Genomic DNA, 27,283 nt, shown 5'->3' with positions numbered 1-27,283 from the left:
AGCTCAGATATGTTCCTTCATCATAATATCTTATATTGTAATTTCTACCTCAGACCTGGAAGCGGCATCTTGTGATCTCAAAAGTTATGAGCTAAAAAGATAAATGATCTCCCCCCACATCCACTCCCCAATTCACAGTGATAGAAGATGGAGGGACAGGATAACCACAATAAACACTCCTATTCAGAAAGAGGAAGAACAGAGACATGTAGAGGATACTGGTGGGCAGAAGTCCTGAATCCTGCCAGGTTAAGTTTTTGAGGCCCCTTTCCTTGGAGTAGAAAAGTATTTTGACTAATCTCTGATTGTTCATGTTGAAAATGCTCCTTCATCCATTTTTCTCATCACTGTTGTGTCTGCCCTAAGAAGTTTTTCCTTTTCTTTTATCTTTTTTGACTATATCCAAAATACGTATTAGAGGATATGATGTCTTTGGGGGACCAATAATTTTTCCTAGTCCACTTCCTACTATAGATGATTAGAGGCCTAGGTCTAAAGAATCATCCTCTCTTAGTGTGATTCCTTGGTCTCAAAACTCACTAAGCTGAGACTCCCCGTGTATTGGATTTTGGTCAACTTTTTGTGCCACTAGCCACATCCTCCTATATTTACTTTCTCACCATCATTTCTATCTCTGGACTTAGTTCAAGTACATGCCACATCTTTATTTTCTTTCTTTGAGCACCTTTATCCAACTAAAAGAATTCACTGGGCATCTTCCCTTCACTGGATCTTCACTGTAAGACACTTTACTCCTCTGAGAGGTTTTAACAACTGTGTGTGATGACTATACACTCAATGTGATCCTCCCTGAGAGGCTGAGATTTCATTAGCCTTTGCTGCTCACAGGATTTCTCATTGTTACATTTTTAGTTAAGAACTGAGAAGCAGCTGACTTGCAATCCCACTAGTCCCTAAATTTTCAAATCCTCTCGGTTCTTTTTCATCCTTGTTTGCAAAGAAGCCAATTCTTTTCTGAGTGCATCTCTTTCTTATAATACCTTGCCAAATATAGGTAACTGAAACTGGCATTCACCACCGCACTCTGTCTTTCAACCTGTTCTCATAGATTTGTACATTAATTTGGTGCCTAACTGAAGGTGACAACTTTATCAGATGTTTTCCCATTAAATAAAATGAACTGTCAACTTTCCAGCCCCCAATATTAGTTTTCTCACCACCTAGCCCCTGGCCTGAAACGAATGTTATATATTTTTTTTGTCACATTGGGTTTTTTGGTTGCCTGTTCTTCTTGCTGTTGTTAACAATAGTACCCTTCCTCCAGCTTCAATATCTGTATCAATCAGAAGGGTCTAGGCTGTGCTTTGGCAAGAGGCAACCCTAGAACGTAAGCAGTTTGGAAAAACAGAGGTCAGTTGGACACTCACACTTGTATGTTCAACAAATTGGCAGGAAAGTTCTGCTCACTGTAATCCCCCAGGAACCCAGGCAGATGGAGATCTGTCACTATACTCCCAACACAAGACAATCTCACACTGGCAACTAAATGCTGCAGCCTGGAAGAAACCCACAACACTTTACCACTTGTTGGGGCAGAACTCATTGTCCAGGACTAAGAATGTGGCCAGACTATGTTCAAAGAGTTATAGCCTTTACCCATTCAATGGTTTGATTTTGGGGTTTTTGTTTTTGTTTTAACTTTCTTACCTCCTTATATACAAAGCAGGCCACTAATGATAGTGTCTGTCCTACTACATGGTTTCTCTAGGCACTTAGGTTTACTGGTTTCTGAAAACAGCAAGGTGATATGATCTATTTGGGTTTTAGAGAAATTCCCTCTGACGTTAGTAAAGAGTAGGGATTAGAGGCTTAATGGGAAGTGGGTCACAGGATGGAGGCCAGGATACCAGCTAAGAAGCTGCTGTAGTAGTTCAGATGAGAGGTAGATAAGGAACATGAATCAATAGATTTGAACGTTATGAGGATCAGTCAAGATTGAGATAATGAATAGAACAGGAAAAGCCCAACTCATTAAAATAAATCCATCTGTGGGCTGACAGAAGAAGCTGATATTGGGGTGCCTGGGTGGCTCCATTGTTTAAGCTCCTGGCTTTGGCTCAGGTCATGATCCCAGAGTCCTTGGGATGGAGCCCCACATCAGGCTCCCTGCTGAGCAAGGAATCTGCTTCTCCCTCTGCCTGCTGCTCCTCCTGCTTGTGCTCTCTCTCTCTCTCTCTCTCTGCCAAATAAATAAATAAAATCTTAAAAAAGGAAGAAGAGGGAGCAGTCCCAGTGGTGCAGCGGTTTAGCGCCGACTGCAGCCCAGGGTGTGATCCCAGAGATCTGGGATTGAGTCCCGCGTCAGGCTCCCTGCATGGGGCCTGCTTCTCCCTCTGCCTGTCTCTCTCTCTCTCTCTTTTTTTCTCTCTCTCTCTCTCTCTCTCTGTGTCCCTCATGAATAAATAAAATCTTTAAAAAAAAAAGAAAAGAAAAGGAGGAGGAGGAGGAGGAGGAGAAGAAGAAGAAGAAGAAGAAGAAGAAGAAGAAGAAGAAGAAGAAGAAGAAGAAGAAGGAGAAATAATTCAGCAATGGTAAGGATATCATACTCGAGCGGCGCTCAGGCTAAACTGGAACCACCAACCCAGACAAAAGACTGTAGGGGGAATGTTTCAGAACTTGAAGGAAAACAGCCAACAACTGAATTCTTTCCTCAACTTCCTCCACTGAGCCTTGCTGAGTTCTCCTTTAAACAAATAGATTGCAACCCCAGCCCACTGAAACTTGCAGCTCTTCATAGTTGTGATTTCTATCCTAAATTTTCAGAAACAGATGCTGGGGTGTATTTTTCTCTCTTCTTATTCTTACACTATGGTTGTTTCATTTTTCTCTGAAGATCTCCTTTTGGGGTTGATAAAAATTCTGTGTTGAGAAAGGAGGCCTTTTCCAGTTTCCAACCCAAATTCCTCTTCTGTCAAGTTCCTCAGGTTCCTGTAGAAGAGTTACTACCACAGAATCTTCAGACTTCGTTACCATGTTTGGTTTTGGTTAATGTCTGTTAATGATCTGGAGAGAGGTGATAACTGCATATTAATGAGGTTCACAAAGGAGCCAAATTGAAAGCTGTTGCAAGCTCCAGTGGTGGCAGCCATAAACCAGAGCTCCAGAGAGAACTGACTGACAACCGGGGACAATATATGTGGTGAAACCGGTATATACGATACTGACTCTTCAGAGGAAAGAAGCAGTTTAGGCATTTTTCTTAGAAGAAGAAACAGCATGGAAAGCAGCAGTCGATAGGTCTCCAGGATGAAATGAAAAAACGAATGCTCAGGTTGTAAAAACCTCAATGTAACCGAGAGAGGAAGTTGAGAAGGATGTGGTAATCCATTGACCTCTACCTTACATTCCACCTGCCCACTCTGTGGTGGTCACATGACCCAGGTCTGGCAAGTCAGTGATCCTAGAACATAAATTCTTGGTTCTGACATAGACTTGTAACTTGACTTAATCTAATGAAATTCATTCCTGGAATAATTCTTGTTACTGAAACTAGTGAAAAAATTAGAAGCTTTCTTCCTGCAAGGACTGTAGGTTATACACCTACAAGTTATTCAGGTAGTGATTGAAACTGCACAGAAAGAAGCAGAGTTGACAGTGAAGCTGGAGGTGGGGTTGAGGTGGGAGGGAGAGGGAGTGCTGGGTGAGAGAGAAAGAGAGAGAGAGAGAGAGAGAGAGAGAGAGAGAGAATATATGAGCTCTCCAGAACCAGCTATGCCTGAAACTATAACCCACTGAATTGTTTAGTTATTTGTATTAACAATTTTTTTCTTGAACTGAAGCCAGTTTCAATTGTCTTCTTTATTTGGAAGTAAAAGTGTACTTACTTACCCAAGATAGGTTTTTCAAACATATTGTTCTTTCTTTTATATCCTTTACTTTCTAGCCATACCGGATGACTCTAATTTCCAGAGTGTATTGGAAAAGTTATTCTGAGGACTCGCTCAGGCAGTCTCCTTCTATTGAAATGGAATAATACCCTTCCTGCTATATTTACTTGGAGAAGCCTTCCAAACCCCATGGTCCAGCTCAGACCATCTCTTTTTGGACATCCCTCCTGAACATTCAGTGGAATGTCATCTTTCCTTTCTTTGCTTTACTATATGAAGAGACTTCAAGACTTTGAAAAGGAAGATCACAGTTGGAGGATTAAAAGTATTTGATTTAGGGATCCCTGGGTGGCGCAGCGGTTTGGCGCCTGCCTTTGGCCCAGGGCGCGATCCTGGAGACCCCGGATCGAGTCCCACGTCGGGCTCCTGGTGCATGGAGCCTGCTTCTCCTTCTACCTGTGTCTCTGCCTCTCTCTCTCTCTCTCTCTCTCTCTCTCTCTCTCTCTCTCTGTGACTATCATAAAAAAAAAGTATTTGATTTAAAGATTTACTATAAAATTACAGTAATGGTGTCAGTCAGGGTTCTCTTGAGAAACATATTGCTGTATATTAATGAGGTTCAAAGAGACATACCTGTACCTATACAGAATTATATGGAAGAGGACTGATTAATTTTACATGTATACATGTAATTTGTAATTTTTATATTTGTGAATTTATTATTTTTGTAATTTATAATTAATACATATAATTTTTTAAGGAATTGCCTCACAGGATTATAAGGGCTAGCAAGTATGAAATGGTAGGGAAGGCTGGCAACTCAGGCAAGAGTTAATGTTGAGTCTTGAGGCAGAATTTCTACTCCAGAAAATGTGAGTTTGGGATCTTTAGAGCTTTCAAGTGATTGGATGAGACCCATCCACATTATTGTGGGTGATCTCCTTCACTTAAAGCCCACTTATGGTAGCTATTAACCACATCTACAAAATACTTTCCCCCCAAAATAATTTAAAACAAATACCTTTGCAGCAACACCTAGATTAGGGTTTGAGTATATAACTGAGTACTACCAAAGCCTAGCCAAACTGGCACATAAAACTAGCCATCATTCATGATCAAGACAATGTGATATTGACATAAAGACAAACAAATGAATTAATGGAATAGAATAGAGTCTGGAAACAGAAGTACACACAAATGGACAACTGATTTCAACCAAAGTGCATAGTACACAGTGGTGAAAAATAGTCTTTTATGCAGTAGGTGAATTGGCTATCCATATGCAAAAAGTCGACTTTGATCCCTCCCTGTCACCAGAAACAAAAATAAAGTCAAAGTGGATCACAAGCCTAAATGTAAATCTTTTTACCATAAAATTTCTGGAAGAAATCATAGGAGAAAAACTTTATTACCTTGGGTTAGGTAAACATTTCTGAAATAAAAATACCAAAAGAACTATCCATAAAAGAACACATTGGTAAATTGGACTTGATCAAAATTTTAAAAGATGCAGTTAAGAGAAAGAAAGAATAAGCCACAGACCATGAGTAAATATTTGCAAAGCACACATCTAATAAATGACTTGTATCCAGTATTTACAAAGAAGTCTCAAAATTCAACAATAAGAAAACAAAGAACACAATTTAAAAATGGGCCAAAGATGTTAACATATATTTTCAAAGAAGATATTGAGATAGCAGGTAAGCACATGAAAAGACACTTAACATTGTTTGTCCCTAAGGACTAACAATTAAGTTAAATTAAAACCACAATGAGATATTACTACATACCTATTAGATTGGCTGAAATAAAAGACTGATCATATGTAGTGTTGGCAAGGATGGTGAAGAACTGGAACTCTCCTATTTCTGGTGGGATGTAATATGGTCCAACCTGTAAGGAGGACAACTTGGGAGTTTTATAAAATGCGAAGCATATGCCTACCATGTGACACAAACATTCCACTCCTACATACTGACCCAGAAGATATGAAGACATTCGTCTATATAAGGGTTGTACGTCTATGTTCATAGTCGCTTCATTTGTAATAGTCCCAAACCAAAAACAACCCAAATATTCATCAACAGGTGAATTGGTAAATGAACTGTGGTATATCCATAGAATGGAATGCTATTTGGGACACCTGGGTGGCTCAGCAGTTGGACCTCTGCCTTTGGCTCAGAGTGTAATCCTGGAGTCCCAGGATGGAGTCCCGTGTCGGGCTCCCTGCATGGAGCCTGCTTCTCCCTCTGCCTGTGTCTCTCATGAATAAATAAATAAAATCTTTAGAAAAAAAAATGGAAGAAAAAAAATGGAATGCTATTTAGCAAAAAAAAAAAAAAAAAAAAAAAAAGGAATGAACTGTCAATATATGCTACAACATAAATGAATCTTATGCTGAATGAATGAAGCCAAATTTTAAAAAAAGAGAGTACATCCTATATGATTCCAGGTGCTAAAATTCTAAGAAATGCAAACCAATATACTATGACAGAAATCAGATTGATGTTTGCCTGGGGATGCAAGGAACAGTGAGAAGGAGGGATTACCAATGTTCATAGCAGCAATCTTCACAATAGCCAAACTGTGGAAGGAGCCTCGGTGTCCATCAAAAGATGAATGGATAAAGAAGATGTGGTTTATGTATACAATGGAATATTCCTCAGCCATTAGAAACGACGAATACCCATCATTTGCTTCGACGTGGATGGAACTGGAGGGTATTATGCTGAGTGAAGTAAGTCAGTCGGAGAAGGATAATCATCATATGGTTTCACTCATACGGGGAATATAAAAAATAGTGAAAGGGATTATAGGGGAAAGGAGAGAAAATGAGTGGGAAAAATTAGAGAGGGGGAGAAACCATGAGAGACTCCTAACTCTGGGAAACGAACAAAGGTTAGTGGAAGGGGAGTTGGGCGGGGGATGGAGTGACTGGGTGATGGGCACTGAGGGTGGCACTCGACGGGAGGAGCATTGGGTGTCATACTATATGTTGGCAAATCAAACTACAATAAAAAAATATATTTAAAAAAAGAGAGAAGGGGCAGCCTGGTGGCTCAGCAGTTTAGCACTGCCTTCAGCCTAGGGCATGATCCTGGGACCCGCGATCGAGTCCCACGTCAGGCTCCCTGCATGGAGCCTACTTCTCCCTCTGCCTGTGTCTCTTCCTCTCTCTCTGTGTGTGTCTCTCGTGAATAAATAAATAAAATCTTTAAAAAATACAAAATACAAAAAAATAATTAAAAAAATTTAAAAAAGAGGAGGGATTACAAAGAAGTCCAAGGAAATTTTGAGAGGGCAGCGAATATGTTCGTTATCTTAATTATGGTGCCGAGTTCATGTATATATACATATGTCAAAACTTATCAAATTGTACACTTTAAATATGTGCAGTTTATTACATGCCAATTATACCTCAGTAACAATGTTAAATAAAAAGTCAGTGCAGGCTAATGACAGAGAATTTCAAACAAAATAACTAAAGCATTCCAGGAGCCAAAGTCTTATCTTTCTCATCTCCACTGAGTTCTTAAGTGGAATTTGGAATCCCAAATTCTGACTATGCCACTTTGAACTTCTCTGAGTCCCATATTTATCATTTGTAAAATACTTTGCAAATGCTACTACCTACCTCAAAGAGGTTATTGTGAGAACCAAAAGTGATAATGCATGTAAAAGTGCTTTCCAAGCTACAGCACACTACACAAATGTTAGCTATTGGTTTGGTTGTTACATGCCATCTGCATACTATTCTTGCCCAATATATATGCGTCATGCCAGCTCAAGCCCTAATAGCCCATATATAAAGTGTAATTAATTGTACAAGTTACTCAAATAGCACTGAAACCCAGTATTCAGGGCATGACACATCCTAAATACATAACAGATTTTGGAACAAATCAGTTTCAGCCCAAACCAGAATGGAGGAAACAGACAGATGCCTTCACATATATGCCAAGCAAGTGAGACCCACCCAAACAGGGTGGAGTCCAGGGCAATGGAAGGCAGACAGAATGCAGGCCTTGTGTATTTCCAGCCAAGGGCTGTTACAGGGAGCATTGACCCCATAACATGGCTGGCCCCGATGTGCTGAGAGGCTCTCTGCTTTTAGAGCCAAGCTTACTTGGAAATTAACTGCCTTAATCTTGGCTGACAACACTAGCCAACCAGAATGATGGGGTTGCAGATCACTCTCATTTAGTTAAAGTTAAAGATGACAAAAATAGAATTAGGTAAATATTCTCCATATCACCCTCCTTCCATTCTCCTCCCCAGAATTCTTATTTAACTGATCTTAAATCACAGCTGGTGCTTTCCCCTTAATTTGAATTCATTTGCAGCTACTAGAATTTCTTTTCCCCAATCGTCTCTAGGGACTTTGAACATGTGGGACCCAGTGTCTGAGCCTGGCTTTTTACTGCTAACCTAGGGAGGGAGGTTGGACTCCTGGGCTGGGCTGTATAGGATGCCCCACAAAAGTGGGGAAGCATTCCCTGGGGAGCTGGCCTAAAAGGAGCATCTGGGAAATATAGCAGGAAGTTGGAGACACAACTGGGATGGGAGGAAGGATGGTGTGGTGGAGGCATGTGTGTGTGTGGAGGCAACAAGAGCTGAATTAAAGAGAATGGTGGGAAGAAGTCAGAAAACAAAGTGGCCTCAAAAGCTGGATGGCCAGTAGTAAGTGGCCAGAAACATAAGAGCCTTCTCCCCAACAGTGCCTCAGATAAGGCTAGACCCTTGCTCAAGGCACTCCGTGCACCTCAGTAAGGGACCAAGTGCACCAGTCACTATGGCCTCTAGAAGCTCTGCAGCCCAGGTCTCTCTGGCTGGGAATCTTCTTATCCAACCCTTAGGCTGGGAGGAGTGGGCAAGCAGCTTGTGGAAACTCATGGGTATCTTTACAAGCTCTGGGAAGAGACATCATTGAAGCAATTACTGCATACTGAAGGAACAGAACTTGGCCCCAGGGATCCCCTCTGCGATTGGAAATACTTCTCTCTGTCTTTCCAAATATTAATCCTCGTTCAACTGAGCAACACAGAGAACTTGGAATGCCAGAGCCTTGCCCAGAGTAGATTTTGTTTTCAGGTAGTCCTAAAGCCAGTGGAGGGGTTCCAGTAGGACTTGGCTTTTCCATAAGGAGAGTGATGGTTTGAGGGGGAGGAGGGAAGGGCCAAAGCAAAAAACCAAACTCCTCTGTAGGTGCTTCAGAGCTCATCATTAGGGATTTATTTGTCAGTGTTATGTTTGCTGTCCTTCTAGAAACTTCTTCTGGGATATTTTTGAGCAGAGTGAGTCACCAAGCCCCAGACCTCTCAGCATAGATTTACTATGGTTAGAGAGTCCAACTGTCCTGTAGTCCAGAGCTGCTGTCCTGTAGGAATGGGAACTGCTATGGGGGATGTAAGACATAGAAAACAGGACAGGGAAGCAAGAGCCAAAGACCAATCCCACTTCTGTTACCCCTTTGCTCAATGTCAGTGGTCTAATGTCCACCTTCATTCATTGGAAGCTATTCTTGTTTGGTAAATGTGGTATCATTAAACTTCAGATAAAGAAGCACAGAGGAGAAGGATATTCACAGCCAGATGGGAGACACATTTTGTGATCACTGTTAAAGGGACAGATTTCAGGCTTTGGCAATTAAAAGTGCTTCCCTGGCTAAGGCACCACTGACAGGGCCTAGGCACCCTCAGCCAAGCCTGGCACACCTCCACTGTCAACAAACACCATTCCCCATGTTTCCACTGCACCTCAGCACCTCGAGCAAAGCCAGCCTGTCCGTGCAGGGGGCTGCTAGTTCTGCCAAATATCTGTGCACTGCTAGGGGACTGGCTGAGAAGTACAGCCCCAAAGAATTGCAATTTGCAATATAAAAAGCTTGAAGTCCTTCCAGATACTGGAGATTCCTTTTTGTCCCAGGCTGTGAAGGAGGCATTTTTTTTTTGAGCCAAACTCCATGCTAAATGAGTGAAAGCATGCTTCTATATCTGGGGCATGCATACCCGTGGGGACTGTGACAGATGGCTAGGTGGTACAGGGAACACCAGGATAATCATCTGCTTCTTCCTCAAGGGGCAATTTTACTCAATAGGAAATAGTTGAAAACATTTTTTTTTTCTGTGTGGAATACAATCAGATCTATATATGAGTTTTCAAAAAAGCCATGTCAAGCTTTCTTCCTGCTGCTTCAGATGATGCCTCTCAGATTCCCAGGAGACACCCCTCACTCTTCACAGAGGGACAGCCTAACCCTCAAGCATGCCATAACCTTAAGGAGTTTCTCAGAAATCTTATAGGTCCATGCTAGCCATTTCTAGTACAAATTGATTCTACCAAATAGAATAGAATTTTTTAACTTTAAGGCTAGAATCCCAGTAACATGAAGATAGTAACCTTCATCCCAAGATACCTTTGGTCACTTATCAGCCATATATACTTCAGTGTGAACATAAGCCATCAGGCTCTTAAGCCAAAGGCAAGATTTGGTGAAGGGAAGAGAGAGGAACACCTCATGAGAGGAGCACCAGGACGGCTGGTGGTGTTGAAATGTGTTTCCTTAATTTCACAACTGTGTGGAAGATCAGTCTCAGAGTCACATGATGTCGTAGCTCTGTCCAAACACACTGGACCAGTACCTGTCCACAGCCTCACCTGGAGGTGTGTCCTGAAAGGGTTTGATCCTCACCTCAATACAGATAGCCTGAAGGGACTATTCCAACAGAGTCCTCTGAGTTAGGAAAGAGAGGTTGTTATTTAGCAGAATGACCACCAACACTGTCGCTGGTTTGTTACTGAACATTTCAGCCTGTCCAGGGGCAGATCCAGGTTTTGTGTGGCATGAAGCTGATACAATTTTGGGAGGAAGTGCTCTTATTTAAGAAAAAGAATGCAAAAATAGCTTACCTTCACAAAAATATACAAAGAACACATTGGTAGGTTCTACCAAGGCCTTGGAAGGGGGCTTTACAATTGAGAGACTAAAGCATAAAACTCATTAACTTGACAATAATCTGCCTCTGAGCCTATGCTTGAATACATTTGCATATATGCTGGGGGTAAGGGTACAGGGATTGCTAGTGATCTATTATTTTCTCTCCCAGATGTAACAGTCTGTATTTTTCCAAGCTGCATCTCATTTTATAGCTTCCTGACCAAATTTTCCAGTATCTTTGGGTCCGTATCTATTTCTTCTTTCTGGCTGGGGTTGAGAGCAGCTCCTTGGAGATGTTCAGGGGCATTTAAACAATGGGCTTGGCCCAGAAGCATGGAATTTCCTGAAAGACAGCAGGCGTCTCTGGTGGGCTGTTGGGATAGACTGATCAACAATTTCTAACACTGGAGATGGAGTTGTACCAGTCCATGCCAAGAGCCTTTCAGAGTCAGCTCATATGGAAACCATCAGTCCAGTCCCATCCATTAGCTAACTTGAAGGCAGCCAAGCCTGGGGACCAGAGCCACCATGGCCAAGAACAAAAGTACCACATTGCCCCAAACCAGCCAAGAGTGCTTGATGGGAGTTTCACTCCCCAAAAGAATCTCCGTTCTCCCACCCTGTTAAAAAAAAAAAATGGGTATAATAAAAATTGGCTGGATTTGTTAGTATTCACACACATTACACTATAGTCAAGATGAAATTTAGCATAAAGCAGTTTACATTACTTTCTGGCTTACCATCTTTTGAAGTCCTGCCTTCCTTCTGGTAACTTCCAAATTCTAAATACTACTGGCCCTCTCCTCATTGTACCCCTGACACTCCAAGATCAGGTTGCACTAAAATTATGTTGACTTCTTGATCTTTCTCGCCTTCACACATACCTTTGCCTCTATCTGGAACACTCATATCTCCTTTTCAGTTAGTTAGCTTTTGTCCATCCTAAGCTCCCAAAATGGGAACATACTTTGTACTCTCAGAGTGCTCCTCACACTCATCACATTTTACCATTATCTCCCGTTTAATCCTCATCAGCTCCACTAAACAAGAAGCTTTGTGTTTTAGTTACCTACTCCAGTGTAACAAACCACTCAAAACTTTGTGGCTTAAAACAACAGCGCTTTATTCATTATTACAATTCTGTGGGATGACTGGCTCATGGGTGATCTTTCTGCTCTAAGTGGTATTGATTGGAGTTTAAGTAATCTGGAGGCTGGATGAGGCAGGGATGTCTAAGAATGCTTGTCCATATAGCTATAGTTGATAGAGGCAGCCAGCTGGAAGCTCAACTAGGGCTGTTGACTGGAGTGTCCACATAGCCTCTCCATGTGACTCAGACTTCTCACAGCATGATTTCTGAATTCTAAGGGGAAGAAAGTAGAAATGGCAAGCCTTCTGAGAGCCTCAGCTCAGAAGCCCCAGGATATCACTTCTGCTACATTCTATTGGTCTAAACAGTCATAAATGCAAGATGAAGAGAAATCACCAGAGTATAGCCAAGAACAAGAAATTGAAAATCGAAATTCTATAGCCAGGTGACATACAACTGGAAGTTAGCCACTCCAGGTTTCTTTGAGCCGACTTTATGGTTTCTACAGAACTTGGTGAGTGTGATTAGAAATGTTTCCTGGCTACTCTTTCATTGGTTAGGAGGGCATCGGATGCCACTGCTCTTTTAATCCCTAGGAAGGAAGAAGGGAGAGGTAAAGTCACTTACTGGTGGAACTATAGGCAGCATATTAAGTATGGGTTGGCTGCCATTGTCACAACCCTAGGTGGTATCACAGCTGGCACAGGAACAAGGGGGAATTGAGATCACATAAATATCCCCCTGTATCTGGGGAACAAGACTTTACTCTGCCTCATATTTTCTGCTGCTGTACCTACTCAGACTTTACTCTTCCTGCTCTTTCTCACCCAACCTCAAGAGACAGGAATGAGGTGATCATATTCTCATGACACCCTCCTCAGGTCATGGCAGACGATAAAATTTCAGGTTCAAAGTTCTTTCCTTCCTTCCACTTTTGAAGATGTTAATTACCCCTTTGGCTTCTTGTTTTCAGTATTGGGAAGTCTGATACCAATTAGATTCTTGTTCTTTTGTGGTCAGTCTTCCTTTCTCCTGAGAAGCTGTTTTTGATACTTTTAATTTTCATTATAATATGGTTTAGAGATAATTTTTTTTCTTATCAATCCTGTTCAGTATTCAAGGCTGAGAATCAAGGCATTTACCAACTTATGAAGGCCCACTGACTAGTACAGAGGGCCGATGGACATGAATATCCTGAGTATTCAAAATGGCAAAGACTCAACTTTTTGGACTGTGTGGACACATACATATGGTAAGCATTTAAAATAGGCTTTACGGACTACACAGGTACTCAATAAACATTTGTGGGTGAGAAAAGAATGAATGAATGAATGAATAGCACATTGCCCAGCACATAGTAAATTCAAGGTAGCTATTATTACTAACAGAAGTGGCACATAAGGAAAGAGGGATGCAAATGACTTGCTCCCTGCCTTGAGGAGCTCTTACTCCAGGTGAAAGAGGTAAATAAACTTGTGGTGCTTATCACATCATAATGTATGTTTGAAATATTACAGTATCACAGAAGGAGGAGTTACTAACTTCCCAGAGAAAAATAGAGCTGAATTTTGAGAATAGGTTAGGAAGGAAGTAGGGAAAGAGCAAACAGCTCAAGAGGGAAGCTTAGGTCAAGGCCCAAATGGCGTACGCTATCTTCAGGTTGTGGCTTCTGTAGAGACTAGAGAGAGAGTGGAGAGGAGGAGAAAGAGGAGTGAGAAGTTATTTTCAGAAGGGAAGTGAAGGCTGCCTTGGTTCACTTAATCCCCACATAATACCTTGAGCAGGTTTTATAGGTGAGGAGACTGGGCTCAGGATGGTTAAGAGATTTGCCAAAGGATGGGAGAGGCAGACCCAGGTGTTCAGTTCAGCTCATCCGCCTCCAGGACTTGTCTTCTGGGACATCAGCTGAGAGCACCAGGAACAAGGACTGTGGTAAATTCCTCACACTAGTTTTTTTCCCTTGGCTCCTATCTCCAAAAACAAACAAAACAAAAAACAAACTAGCAGGGAGCAAAGCGCCGGGGAGAGGGCTCTTATAATTGTTCTTAGGGGCAACGACAAGGTAGGGGCATCTGCTTTGCCCTCCACCGACAGAATGAGACTTGAGAGGACCATGGGCCTGAGCAGCTTAGAGAGGAAGATAGAAGGCCCAGCTCTGGAGCTACCAGAGACCAGAAAAGGGGGACATGGGATAAGGCCAGGAGATCTACTCCCGCCCCGCACCCCACCCCTCAGGGCAAGGTGAAGACTTTTAGAAGGCCTAAACCCTGGAAAAAGGGTAATCCCCTCCTCCCATAATAGAAAATGAAAAGAATTATGAGAGCATAAAGTGATTATAAGCAAGACCAGCAGAGTTCTCATTCTTTTTTTTCCTCCTGGATGACAACTCTTACTTTTTTTCAATGTCCCAAGGATGTATACGGGGAATCTGACACCCGAAGTGCTGGTGAGGACTGTTTTCCCATTTTGCAAAGAAGATGAGTTCAGTCGCAAGGGAGAAGAATCCAGGCATTTGCCTGAGCCTTAATCTGGTCTGGGAAGTGAGTAGAGCTAAGTCTCAGTTTTTCCATTAAAAGCACTTTCCCGTAGCAAATTTTGAATGCAGCCTGAAATCAAGATGTGCTAAGAAGGGATCCCTGGGTGGCGCAGCGGTTTGGCGCCTGCCTTTGGCCCAGGGCGCGATCCTGGAGACCCCGGATCGAATCCCACGTCGGGCTCCCGGTGCATGGAGCCTGCTTCTCCCTCTGCCTGTGTCTCTGCCTCTCTCTCTCTCTCTGTGACTATCATAAATAAATAAAAATTAAAAAAAAAAAAGATGTGCTAAGAAACATGTTCTTTGGGGGCCTAAGTGCAGCTTTTCAGCTTAAACCATTTGTCCTATAAATAGGAGAAAATTTATGGTTATGTATTTTCTCTGGAGAGAGGCAAACTGGAGTTTGCACTGTGCTTCTTCCAATATCACTAGCAAACATAGTGCCATTACCCAGAGCTCACCTAATATGGTCAGAGGAAAACTGGCTCCTTGCTATCAGCTGGGATTGAGGTTGTTTTAGATAAAGGAAGGGCTCTCTCAGCTAAAAATAATATACTTCAAACCGAAACTTGCCCCTTCTCAGACATGCTTAAGGTTCCAAAATTTGACATGAGGAAGGCATATGAATGCAGTATCGGGACTGTTTTGGCAGGAAAGAGGACTCGAAGAGAGAGGCCCCATAAAGCAAAGCAGTATAGAGCAAGAAGAGATATTTACACCCAAATTTCTTCACCTGTATAATTTTCTCACGGGCCTGAAGGGGGCTGGGAGCTCTGATATTTCCAGTGATATGAACCTGTTTGTAGTCTGGTTAAAGCAGCGTGGTCACAATGACCTCAAGAAAGCTTCATATCACGTCTAATGAAATGCAACACAGGTCTGACATCAGAGCCCGACTCTGACCACACATCAAAGGGAAGGAAGTGGACTCTTTGATCCTCTCAGTCATTGCTTTCTACAAAGAGTTTTAACAAAAGAGGGAGGGAGCTGTGGATGGGAGCAGGGCTCGGGACTTTGCTTTTTCTTTCTGCTGTTCATGTTCTTCAAGTTAACTCCTCAAGAAGCAGCAGCAGCAGGCAGGTCGCAGGCAATGTGGAAGCTTTGAGTGATTCTCCTACTGTAGTTTCCATGGCCCCAGGCCTCAGCCTGTCTTCCCCAAATTCCTGCTCTGCCTCCACAGCAATTCCTGAATTCTCATATTAGTGTTTCACTTATTTAGCTTGAGTCTTAACTCTTACTAGAATATAAACTTCTTCTGGGAGAAGCAATCACATAAGCCATTATCCTACCAAGAAGTGCCATTTCTAGAATGCATTTCAGACCTTGCACTATACCAAAACCATTTGGGCTCCTGGTGACCACAGGGTGAAGGTTAAGTGCCTTACTGCAGGGCATACTTCCCTCTAAGACCTGGCACCTATCTAGCCCCTGGCGTGCGGTATCTGCCCCTCCCTGACCCAACATCCATTTCCAGCTGTTCTGAACTGGGAGCTGCATTGTGACTTTCACCCACAATCTGAGCAATTGTTCCTTCCTGCCCTACGACAGGCTGTTCTCAGGGCTAGAATGCTAGCCCAAGCTCAAGACTGAAATCACACTCACCTGTTACCCTGGTTCCTGACAAAGAGTAGGCCATGAAATGGCTTATCATGTAAATGAATGAATAAAAACGTTGACCTTGTTGTGTACCTGCTTTCTTTCTGCTCCACAGGTTTTCAATGAAGGGGGTGGTGTGGAGGAAAGAGATGAGAGAGGTTAGGGGCTCCCCAGTGGGGACCAGGCTGCTGGAAGAGGCAAGTCAACATTTTGTTTTGCACATTGACTGTTTGCCTCATTCAGGGTGGTGCTGACTCAGAGACCACAGGGGTATGACTCAGAGCCAATTTTCTGACATTCTGAGGGTGCAGGGACTAGCCTGGCACCATTGGATGGTATAGGGAGGAGAAAAGGAGGCAGTAAGAGCCAGAAGAGGGGTGAAGGCTGAGGAGGTAGAGCAGAGCTTAGGGAGCCTGGGTGTAGGTCGGGGCAGAGGGAAGGGGAGTTTGCTGGCCCGACTGCTATAGGACCAGAGGCAGAAAAACATCGAGTCCCAGATGCTGAGTAGGTTTCCCCTCAGTGATTAAAAAGGGTCTAAATAAAATGTGAGGAAGTAAATTGCCAAAAACTTGATGAACCATGAGGTAGAAGGTAAAGTTCTAGTTGAACATGGTATGGCAGGGATGAGGCCAGGTATGGGATATGGAGAGAATAACTGGTGTTCACTTTCTCTAGTGCACTCTTCCCTGCCCTGGTGTTCCCAGGATCCACAGAAGGAACGAAGTGCCCTCCCTCCTCACCCCAGTGCTCCTCTTCCACCACCAGTTTGTGAGGGGGACCCTGTTAGTGACCAAGCTTTCTCAAGCCACAGAGGGGTGTATAGCAGGGAGGTTGGATGGCAGTGGGAAAACTGAGACTAGGGCTGGCGGAGAGGGGTGGGGGTTGGAATTCCCTCTGCTTCTCCCTTAGCTGGATCATAGGCCATTCTCACCCTGGGGCCACTGACGTTCCCTACCCAGAAACTGAGAGTGCCAGTGACCTGTCATCCTGAATGACACACTTGGACAGGGTGGGAGCTGGCCGTGTCCTGTGTTGTAGGCAGAAAGCAAGCACTTGGTGCACAGGTGAAAGTGGCTTTGCTTCTTTCATACACTTTGTGACTGTGGGCCTTCCCTACCCAAGCTGAGTGTGGGTTTCTCATCTGGAAAATGAAAGTAACAATAACATTTACCTCTTGGATCACTGTGAACAGTTAATGACTGTTTAATTAATGAAGGCATATAAAGCATATAGAATAGTACTCGGCACAAATAGATGCTTAGTGTGTTTTATAGGAGGGAGCTAGACCCTCTTCTTCTCCATTGAGGAGCTTTGTGTGGATATCTCAGAGTTTGGCCTCTCTGTACTACCCATAGCAATAAAGAATGAATGCGTGTTTTCACCATAAAATGCACAGAGAAATATTTCAAAAGTGCCGAAAGCCTATCTCTGAAAAAGTAAAAGCATTCCCTATTTCTGTCTTTCTTTGTGCTTTTCTTAGTTCAGCATTGCAGCATCTATCAAAAAGATGATCAGGGGCACCTGGATGGCTCAGTTGGTTAAGCATCTGCCTTTACTCAGGTCATGATTCCAGGACCCTGGGATGGAGCCCCATTGGGGCTCCCTGCTCAGTGGGAAGTCTGCTCTACTTTGTCCCTTTCCTCCCCTCCCCCCTGCTCATGCTTGCTCTCTCTCTCTCTCTCTCCCTCTCTCTCTCTCAAATAAATAAAATCTTAAAAAAATATCAGAAATATGATTTTATCCTACTGAAGGTTTAATAATCATGTTTATTAAAATTTATATATCCTAGAATCCCATAAAGGTACTACTCTCCCTTCTTAGACAAAGATGTACAATACAATTAAAAATGCCTATGTGTCTGCCCTTTAAAGTCACATCCAAAAAATAAATAAATAAATAAAGTCACATCCCTAGGGAGGGAAATAATTCACCAGCAGAGAGAGGAAGAGGAGTGGGGGGAAGAGATTGATTTTTAGAAAATAGGGCTCAAGATAAGATCTGCGTTCCAATGCCTTCCTGGATGGTACAACCCCAGATCCCAAGGCAGTGAGAATTAGGGAAAGGGGAAAAACAAACAGGAGAAGTTGGCAAACCAATCCAAGGTGTAGTATCCAAGTCACTGTTTCGTGAAGAGACATAGCTGCTTGCCCATGGCTGCACAGTAAACCATGCCTCAAAAGGGACCCTTAAGGAGGGGAGAGAGAGAATGTATCTGCTGGCTTCCTGTCCACCCTCTGTCTCTAGTTGGTTAAAGTTATCCCTGTGGATGTAATTCCCAACACTTCTGGGGTGTGTGACCTGGCCCTTTGGGTATTCCAAACCATGTGATGTGGTGCTTCATTCCAATTTGGAACTAGAGGAAGGAACTAGAGACTTTAACTAGTGCAGATGAGGCAACCTTGAGAACAGAGCAAGAAGATGAAGGTCCAAGAGCCAATACAGCTGAGAGAGTCTGCAGAGACACACACAATAAGTCTGATACAGAAAGTTAACTTCAGATAGAAATTAGTCTGTGCTAAGCAATCATTCATTAATACTGAATGTATTTCTCTTGTGTCTGGAGAATTTGACATTGAAAATGCCTCTTTGTCATGGATAAATGACCAACCTCAAGGGCACCTGGGTGGCTTAGTGGTTAAGCATCTGCCTTTGGTTCAGTTCAGGTCATGATTCAGGGGACCTGGGATGAGTCCTGCATCAGGCTTACTGAGGGGAGCCTGTTTCTCCTTCTGCTTATGTCTCTACCTCTCTCTGTGTGTGTCTCATGAATACATAAGTAAAATCTTTGAAAAAAGAATGACCAACCTCAAGCAGATTCTCACCTACCACCTTCATAACATTTTATTTGGAAGAATGTGTAAAATTTGAATTTAGATGTGTAAAATTTGAAACGCTGACATTAAAATCATCAGAGGTTTCCTTTTAAACTTTAAGGTTACAAGCATTACCTTAGATATTTTTACTTTCCATATTTGTTGTTGCACTTCTAAGTGTGAGGGCTTCTGTGTGGTTGGTTTTAGCAGCAGGAGCCTTACTAGAGAAACGAGTCCTGATCCTTCTTGGTGTCATGTGGTCATCTTGCCTTTCCCTGTGGACTAGAAGAGTGGTTCTTAATTTGGGGGAATTTAAGGTACACTGGGATTTATGGCAGCTTGCCTGAGTAGATTAAAAACCTCCAAGTCACATGAATTATACCATCATCGTTTCAGTACAACAACATCTCACAGTGTCTGTAACAGTGTCTCATTAGGGCTCTACACACAAAAGCCCCCTTTAGTTCTGAGGGGTTGTTGATGGAACCAATTACTGCCCTGGTATTGACTTCTAACTACTCCCAAAGCTCTCATGTGTTCTGCTAAAAGTCACACTCTTAACTCTTGGTCCCAGGGATCTCTTCCTACCAGATCATACAACCTGCTCAATTTGGCATTCTGTCAGATAGCATTGCCGTAAAAGCAACTCATGTAAAGCAGAAGTAGATTCTGTACATTAGCGAACATTTGGCAGCACACCTCTGAAGGGTATGCACTCCCCCATTGAGCTGTGATGTAGGATTGAAAAATAACCAAACTCAATGTTGGCCAAATCCCTTCTGGATCTAATACCTATTTTTATAATCATGACAGGGGATGGAGAGAATGACAAACCAAGAGAATGAAGAGCAACCCTAAAATCCAGAGGTCCCCTATTCAAGGTTTAATCTTGTGGAAACACTAGCTCCTATTTAAGAAAGTTGCTTCAGGGACGCCTGGGTGGCTCAGCGGTTGAGTGCCTGCCTTCAGCCTGGAGTGTGATCCTGGGGTCCTGGGATCAAGTCCCACATAGGGGTCCCTGCATGGAGTCTGCTTTTCCCTCTGCCTATGTCTCTGCCTCTCTCTGTGTGTCTCTCATGAATAAATAAATAAACTCTTAAAAAAAAAAGAACAAGTTGTTTCAATGAACAACTGAGTTCAGCACCTACATTTCCTTTCTGAGAAGCACATCATTGGACATTATCCATTCCTGACACGTCCCAGTTATCTTTTCAAGAAAAAAAAAAGGGATGACTAGTAGATTGTTGTTTAGTGTGGACTGCTTCTTATATTCTCTCTGATACCAACTAATTATATGATTTTGAGAAAGTCATTTAAATTCTTTCCCCTTCAGGGGTTCAGTCATGCAATGAGACAGATATAGTAATTGTTCTAGCTTCCTCTATGGTATGTTCTGAAGCCATGATTCATCACTGCTGTGGCCTTAGATTCAGACCTTATCATCTCTCACTTGGTTACTCTCCCTCCCCTAGACTCTCCTTGCATCAAGTGTGTCCCTGTTCTAGGCTCCTACCCCTGCTACCACAGTATCTTTCTGACCATAGATCTAGTCCGTTCTCTTACTGCAAAAACTTCATGGTGATACTCTTTCAACAGCTTCCAGTTGATATTAGGATAAAGATTAAACAACTTCATTCAATCAAGGTTCCCTAATCTTACCCCTGCCCAGGTCCATTTCTGATCACTTTATCTTCACTTCTGTCTTCCAGAAGCCTCAGCATTCTCAGTTTTTCTACTTCAGGACTTTTTTTTTTTTAAGATTTTATTTATTCATTCATGGGAGACACACAGAGAGAGGCAGAAGGAGAAGCAGGCTCTATGCAGGGAGTCTGATGTGGGACTCAATCCCAGGACTCCAGGATCACTCCCTGAGCCAAAGGCAGACACTCAACCGCTGAGCCACCCAGGTGTCCTTATGTCAGGACTTTTATACATGCTATTCCCTCTGTCTGCAAAGCTCTCCTCTGTTTGATCTCACCCACTTTCTCTTTGCCTCGTCATTAACTTCTTTTTCTTTAGATATCAGCTGAACTGGTCCTTCCTCCAAGGAAGCCTTTCCTGACCATCCTTTTCTGAACCTGATCAGGCTCCCTGTTACCTTACATTCCTGCATTTGCTGCCACTTATATTTATATGATTTTATTGATTAATGTCTGATTTATGACCACTAGAATGCACATAGCTTAAGGGCAAGGACTATATTTGTTTTGCTCACTATTTTCTTCCCAGGGCTTAGTATAGTGCCAATTGCTCAGTAGATATTGGTTGGTTGAGTAAATCAAAGATGGATGGGTGACAGACGGATGAGGAGATGTGACCTTTCCCAACCTGGCCCAGTTCACCTTTCCCAGCTCCATTTCCCACGCTTTCTGCCTTTACTTTTCATGATGCATCTATGCCTCTTACTTTCTATTTACCTCGAACCACCTGTTATTATAAGATGATGCTGTTTATCTAAGATCAAAATCCTTTGCTACGTTACATGAATCAGTTACTAGAAAGATGATTTTAATGTCACAATAAAAGACTGTAGTTTGCTTCAAGAAACAAGCAATAAGAAAGAGATTTTGCCTTGGAAAATTGGAAGATGCTCAGGAAACATGGTAGCTCTTTTCAAATACTCAAAGGACTATCATGACAATGATTAGGCTCATTCCCTGCACCTTTAGAGACCAGAATCAGAAACAAACAGTGGAAGCTAGACAAACAGAAGAGCAAATTTGGCTCAATGCAAAAGAATTTTACGATAAATATATGTGGCAGACAATGAAATATATTGCTTTAAGTGTTATGAATTCCCTATTCCTAGAGCTGTATAAGGCAAGATTAGAAGGCCACTTTGGGGTAGTTGGATGTGATGACCTCCAAGGCTGCTTGCACCCTCACACATTCTTCCTATGGAATAGTGTTCCTATTAAACCAGCATCTGATGGGACCTCTAAGAACTGTATAGGTGGTAATGGAGACAAATCAGGGGCTAAATACTTAAAGCCTTTACTTTTAAATTTCACAAAGGGTTTAAGTGGTATGGAGAAGTGATCTCTCAATTCAAGTACTCTCTCTACAGGCAGAGACCAATATAGACACATCTTCTCCCACAAGGCCCCTGTCACAACCCTCCACCCCTTTTTTCTTTTAAACCTCTCAAGGAACCCAGTACTCCAGCAATGTGTTCACAGCTTTCCTAAGACCTTGGCACTCTTTCTTCTGCTAAGATCTGGGCTCCACCTACTGGTATGACTTGATGTTTTGTACACAATGGGTGCAGAGTTGGAGTGAGGGATGGGTGTGGTTCCAATCATCAGAACAGGTTTCCATGCTCCTTGACTTGCTGTATCTCTCCAGTCTTGCTCTGTTGACTAGAGGGTAGTTGACTTCAGTTGGTAATAATGCCATTCCACTTGGCATTTTGGGGATGTCTGCCTCTTGGTGCCTAATACTAACCCCCATGGTATCAAGGAAAGGACTATTGCTTCTCAAACTGTGCATCTTGGAGCCCAGGGGGTTCAAAAGAGGTATTTGGGGAGTCCTACAGGGAATGAAGACAGACTGAGGTGTCAGGGATCCATCTCCTTATATCCACTCTCTTATCCCCACCTTCCTATAAACTCTTCAATACTTTGACTAATTTATAGATGATTGATAGATAGGTAGATGGATAGATGATAGATAAATTTTCATAAAGTTTACAAAAGAATCATTTATGTTGCTAAGAGTAATATGAAAGACTCTAATGACTTCCATTTCTCTTCAATTTCAGAGAAATTAAGATTAATAGTTCATTTGGAAAAGCTGGCTTGATTAGAATCATAGCCTACACCTCCTGATTATGCACTGGGGCTCTGTCATCCCAAAGGAGTGTAGTCTTCACTTTTGGGCACCTAGTGATCAGACCAGTTTTCTGCCCCATTCCCTCATACATGCAGAGGAATATGACTGTAGTGGTTCCAGAAATCATATTGTGTCTAGTTGCTTTATTCTTGTAAAGGAGTTAGTTTATAAACAGCACAGCTAAACCCTGGAGAAAACAAGTGATTTGTTAAAAATACATGATCCATCCAGCAGTGGCCAGCAAAAAGAAACACTAGTTGCTCTCTTCCCTCTCTCCATCCCTACTGAGTTTAGGACTCTATGCTTAAGACACTAATATAATAGGGTACATAAAGAGTGAATACTTGAAGAGAAGTGAACATCAGCTATTGTCTTATTGATATCCACAGCATAATGTCCAAAGATGAGTCTTTTTAAAATTCTGATTCAAGTGAAATGAAAGCAGAGTTATTAATCTGTCTTAATTAAATAATTATGTTATCTATATGACTGTCTTTCTACAAGAAGGCAATAATAACCACACACTCCACACATTCAATAAATCGTTGTTTCATGAATAAAAATATATTTCTCTACTGACAGCCTTGAGCCTTAAACTTGCCTAATTATCTCAATTAATTATTTATAACCAGTGTTATCCTCAGCTGCCAGCTACACCAAATATATAGCCTTGGTTTCAAAAGCTTAAAGATGAACTGTTGAGGATAATGATGGTGATGATGACAAGGATAGCATCCATACTTAGATGGCTTTCTTCACTACCACAGAATAAACTGAACTAAAATGCTATCCATCTAATCTTAAGAACTTGCATTAGAATAAACAATTTAGGGCATTTTGAGGCAGGCATATCCAATATGCCATGTGGGGTTTTGCTTCTCAGCAATAGAGGGCATTATTGTTATGGTTAGAACATAATCAAATATAGTGTAAATAGGTAACAGGAAAAAGGAAGTAGTTGTTCTAGATCAGAACTCCTCAGTTGCTTTATTTTTTTTCTCAGTTGCTTTATTTATCAATGATTGCTAACTCTAATAATGGAATTTTTTATTAAATAATTAGCTATTAAATTCTATTTTCTATTAAATAACAAATAATCGACAATTCTCTTTGAGTTTAAGTCCTGTTACCCAGGAAGGTTCCTCTCTAAGTGCATTTAGCCAAATGTAACCCAGATTTGCTGAATTAGTGTTCAAATCTGCAGCTTAACTTATCATTTGTCACAGAAAACAAGTCTATGGAAAGCTATAATGATTTTTAAATTAATAATATAGTGGAAATAGGGACGCCTGGGTGGTTCAGTCGTTGAGCGCCTGCCTTTGGCTCATGGTGTGATCTGGAAGTCATGGGATCTTGTCCCACATCAGGCTCCCCGGGGGAAGCCTGCTTCTCCCACTGCCTATGTCTCTGCCTTTCTCTCTGTGTCTCTCATGAGTAAATGAATAAAATATTTTTAAAAAATTTAATAATCTAGTGGAAATATGTTTTTGAGTTATTCATTTATTTAAACTTAACAGTGAATTAATAACTGAGAGAAGATATGGAATGCACAATTCCTGCCTAGTGAGTGATAATTTTCTGATTACATTAGAATTAAGCAGATTTTATGGTTCTCTAGGGAGACTGGAAGCACATAGTTTAAGGAGAACCTCACAAAAACATCTTCTAGTGATCCACATAACTCCTTTAAAGGGAGATACTGTTATTTCTGCACTATGCCCATATGAGGTTAGAAATTAAGTACACCTCAAAAAACCATTCCTAGGACTTGCAGGAGGATTTCAGACAAATAGATTCTCAAGTTCAATTTTCACAATTAACTGGAAAAATGTAGCCCTCAAGTTATCTACCAAAAAAATGGAGAAAACTTTAATTATATAGATATTATATAGATTATATTTAATATAATAGATCCCAGATTTAATTATATAGATTGTATACAGCCAAATGTCATTGGGTCATTGCTCAGCTTGATCCATGTAGATCTAGCCTACTTTGTAATTTAAGCTCCTGATTAAAAAGTCCAGTTATGTGCTTTTGAAGTGTACTTTTATTAGGATTATGATGCCTTGACAACTGTATTCACCTGGATTTTTAATTAGTCTAGTGGTTTAATACTATTGAGGCCTCAGAAAATCTGTACTGATAAGCTGTGGAGGTATTCCATCTCAAATACCAAGAAAAAACTGGTCCTTTGAAGGTTGATGCCTTTTCAAAATTACTTATACTGGAGCAAAAGAGAAAGAAAGAGAAAGGAGGGAAAGAGATATTCTGTAAGGCTCCTATCAAGTCTTAAAGTGATGTGTTTCAAGGTAACATGTGGGCCAAATTTGTCCCCTTCTCAGCAACTTGTCTTAAGCACTCTCTCATGGAATCTGGAGCTACTCAAATCCTTATTCTGCGGTACGCATAGAGGAAGGGCCATGAGTGGCTGGGAAATGTCTAACTGCCAAGTTGCTCTTACAATTGGAGACAAGTCTTCTGGCTAATATCAGGCATATCATTCTACCTTTAAAAACCAGATTTTTCTTTAAGAACCAGAAGACAAATCAGCCCGGTTGCCCACATACAACACCAGTTGTGTCTGGATCCTTTTGACCAGAAATTCCAATGGCACAAACCTCCATTGGATGTAGATTGCCAATTTGAGGAGCCTTAACAAGGATGAGGGTTGAACTGGTCTGGACAAGGGTTCTACTTCCACACTGGTTGTGGGAAGTCTTATCTTGTGCTATAATCTATAGAGATATACAGCTTTATGGAGAAAAGCAAAAGGAAAAAAACAACAATTAAATGAAAAGACGAAAGAATGTGTGTGTGTGTCTCAAAAAATCGAAGTGAGAGACTGGGAAGAGAGATTAAAAGGTTAGATTAATTAAGAAATTCTGCTGTGGGGGGATCCCTGGGTGGCTCAGTGGTTTAGAGCCTGCCTTCAACCCAGGGCGTGATCCCGGAGTCCTGGGATCGAGTCTCATATCAGGCTCCCTGCATGAAGCCTGCTTCTCCCTCCCTCTCTCTCTCTCATGAATGAATAAATAAAATCTTTTAAAAAAATTAAAATTAAAAAAAAGAAATTCTGCTGTGTAAATCCTACTATAGGATAGCAGTCTGAAGTTCTTATATTTTCAGGTCTCTACCAGCTCTAAGACCAGAAGCTAAGAAGCACTGAAGTACCTGTTTCTTTAGTATTATCATTCATAGGTCAAATCTCAGTCTCCTCATCATAAAATAGGAATTATAACATTTTCTCTGCATGGATGTTAAGTAGATTAAACTGTGTAATGTCTGTGAATTGTGAAGTGCTCTATAAGTACTCTATAAGTGTTATGTGATCTAAAACATGTCTTCAAAAAATATTCTGTTTTTGTGAAGATCTAGGTGATGATGGCAAATAAGTTTTAATTTAATGTTAACTTCAGTAGGTTGGGAGTGGTAGCTGGGCATAGTGCTGAGTCTTTTTGGTGACAAATCTTAGTACAACAGGAGTAAGTTTTGTGATCAGTTAGTGATGTTTGTCATGGCCATGGGAGAGGTGACTGGCAGCACATGTATTTCTTATAGATGACAAAATGTCTAATGTGAAAATTCAAACCCTCTGGAACAGAAATCTGTTTTACAGCAAACATGTCTATAATATTATGATATATATGTATGTATGTATATACGTATGTGTGTATATACACACACAAAATATATAAAATTTATAATATGTAAAAATATATGATATCTAAATATATAATTTAGATATATCTGTACCTATACCTGTGTGTATATATGTATCTATAAATTTTACATAATTAAATTTTATATAATTTCAGAATTATTTTTCAACAGATTCAAGATCTTAAAGATCATGACTATTGCAAATCTCTTTCCATAGGGCTCCTGGAATGAGTATTTCTAAATGAAGTCTATACAGTAAGTTGCTAATCCTTTCCCTTCAGTGTTGTTTTTCTGATGATACCCACCATGATTTGACCATAGTTCAAGCATATATTTGATGAATCTATCTCATGGTAAACCAAGTACTAGCCAATGTTTATGAAAGAAAGCATGGTAGGTGTATATTTTCTTTCTTCACCATATTTTAGTTTTATAAAATATTCCTGGGCAACTCCTTTCCCCTCCCTGCAACTCTCATGATCATAATTTCTCTGGCTTTCTGGGGCATGGGCCTGTATATAGAGGTCCCTGAGATTATTCCCATCAGTCTGGCAAGTGGTAGTTATATCACAAGGGCTTCTTGGAAAGGTAATTCCAAGCACTGAACACAGCACAAGAGAGGAATTTCTTTGATTCACAAAGATTATGTGGGCCATGCCACCCAACACATATTCCACTGTCAGTGACAGTTGGTCCAGGAAAGTAGTCTCTGTTAGGTGACATTGAACATTTCTTTCATTCCAAATCATGAAGACAGGATGATTTTCCTTCTTTGCATTTCACATTTTGCATGTTTAAGTTTCAGCCTTTTGCCCATGCTCTTTCATTATCATTGTCATCAAGACTTTTGATAAGCCTTCTCTTGATTATCACTATATTTATTATGCACCTATATTTGTTCATCTAGGCATACTGCAGAGTGGGCTGGAGCTCAGGGTTTTCCATAACAGCTGTCTTCCTACCAGACAGCAA

At 41.4% G+C, this 27,283-nt stretch overlaps 1 long non-coding RNA gene across 5 annotated transcripts in view; it reads left to right on the top strand.

Moving 5' to 3' along the window:
* LOC111090690 overlaps window positions 1-26,612 on the top strand; it is a 119,283-nt gene extending 92,671 nt beyond the window's left edge. Inside the window, exons 6-8 of one of the 5 annotated variants that reach the window (XR_005372668.1) lie at window positions 12,989-13,127; window positions 13,660-13,807; window positions 14,288-14,591. This is a non-coding gene — a long non-coding RNA (uncharacterized LOC111090690). Of the gene's footprint in view, window positions 1-3,904; window positions 6,006-12,988; window positions 13,128-13,659; window positions 13,808-14,287; window positions 14,592-19,630; window positions 19,852-26,528 lie in introns of those variants that run through there. The other 4 variants (XR_005372671.1, XR_005372670.1, XR_005372673.1 and 1 more) reach the window with 4 other exon arrangements.
* Window positions 26,613-27,283: the final 671 nt, after the last annotated feature.

The sequence above is a fragment of the Canis lupus genome, chromosome 17, assembly GCF_011100685.1.
Source record: "Canis lupus familiaris isolate Mischka breed German Shepherd chromosome 17, alternate assembly UU_Cfam_GSD_1.0, whole genome shotgun sequence".
Lineage (NCBI taxonomy): Eukaryota > Metazoa > Chordata > Mammalia > Carnivora > Canidae > Canis > Canis lupus.
The sequence above is the reverse complement of the archived record's forward strand: the minus strand, read 5'-3'. Positions and strand labels throughout refer to the sequence as shown.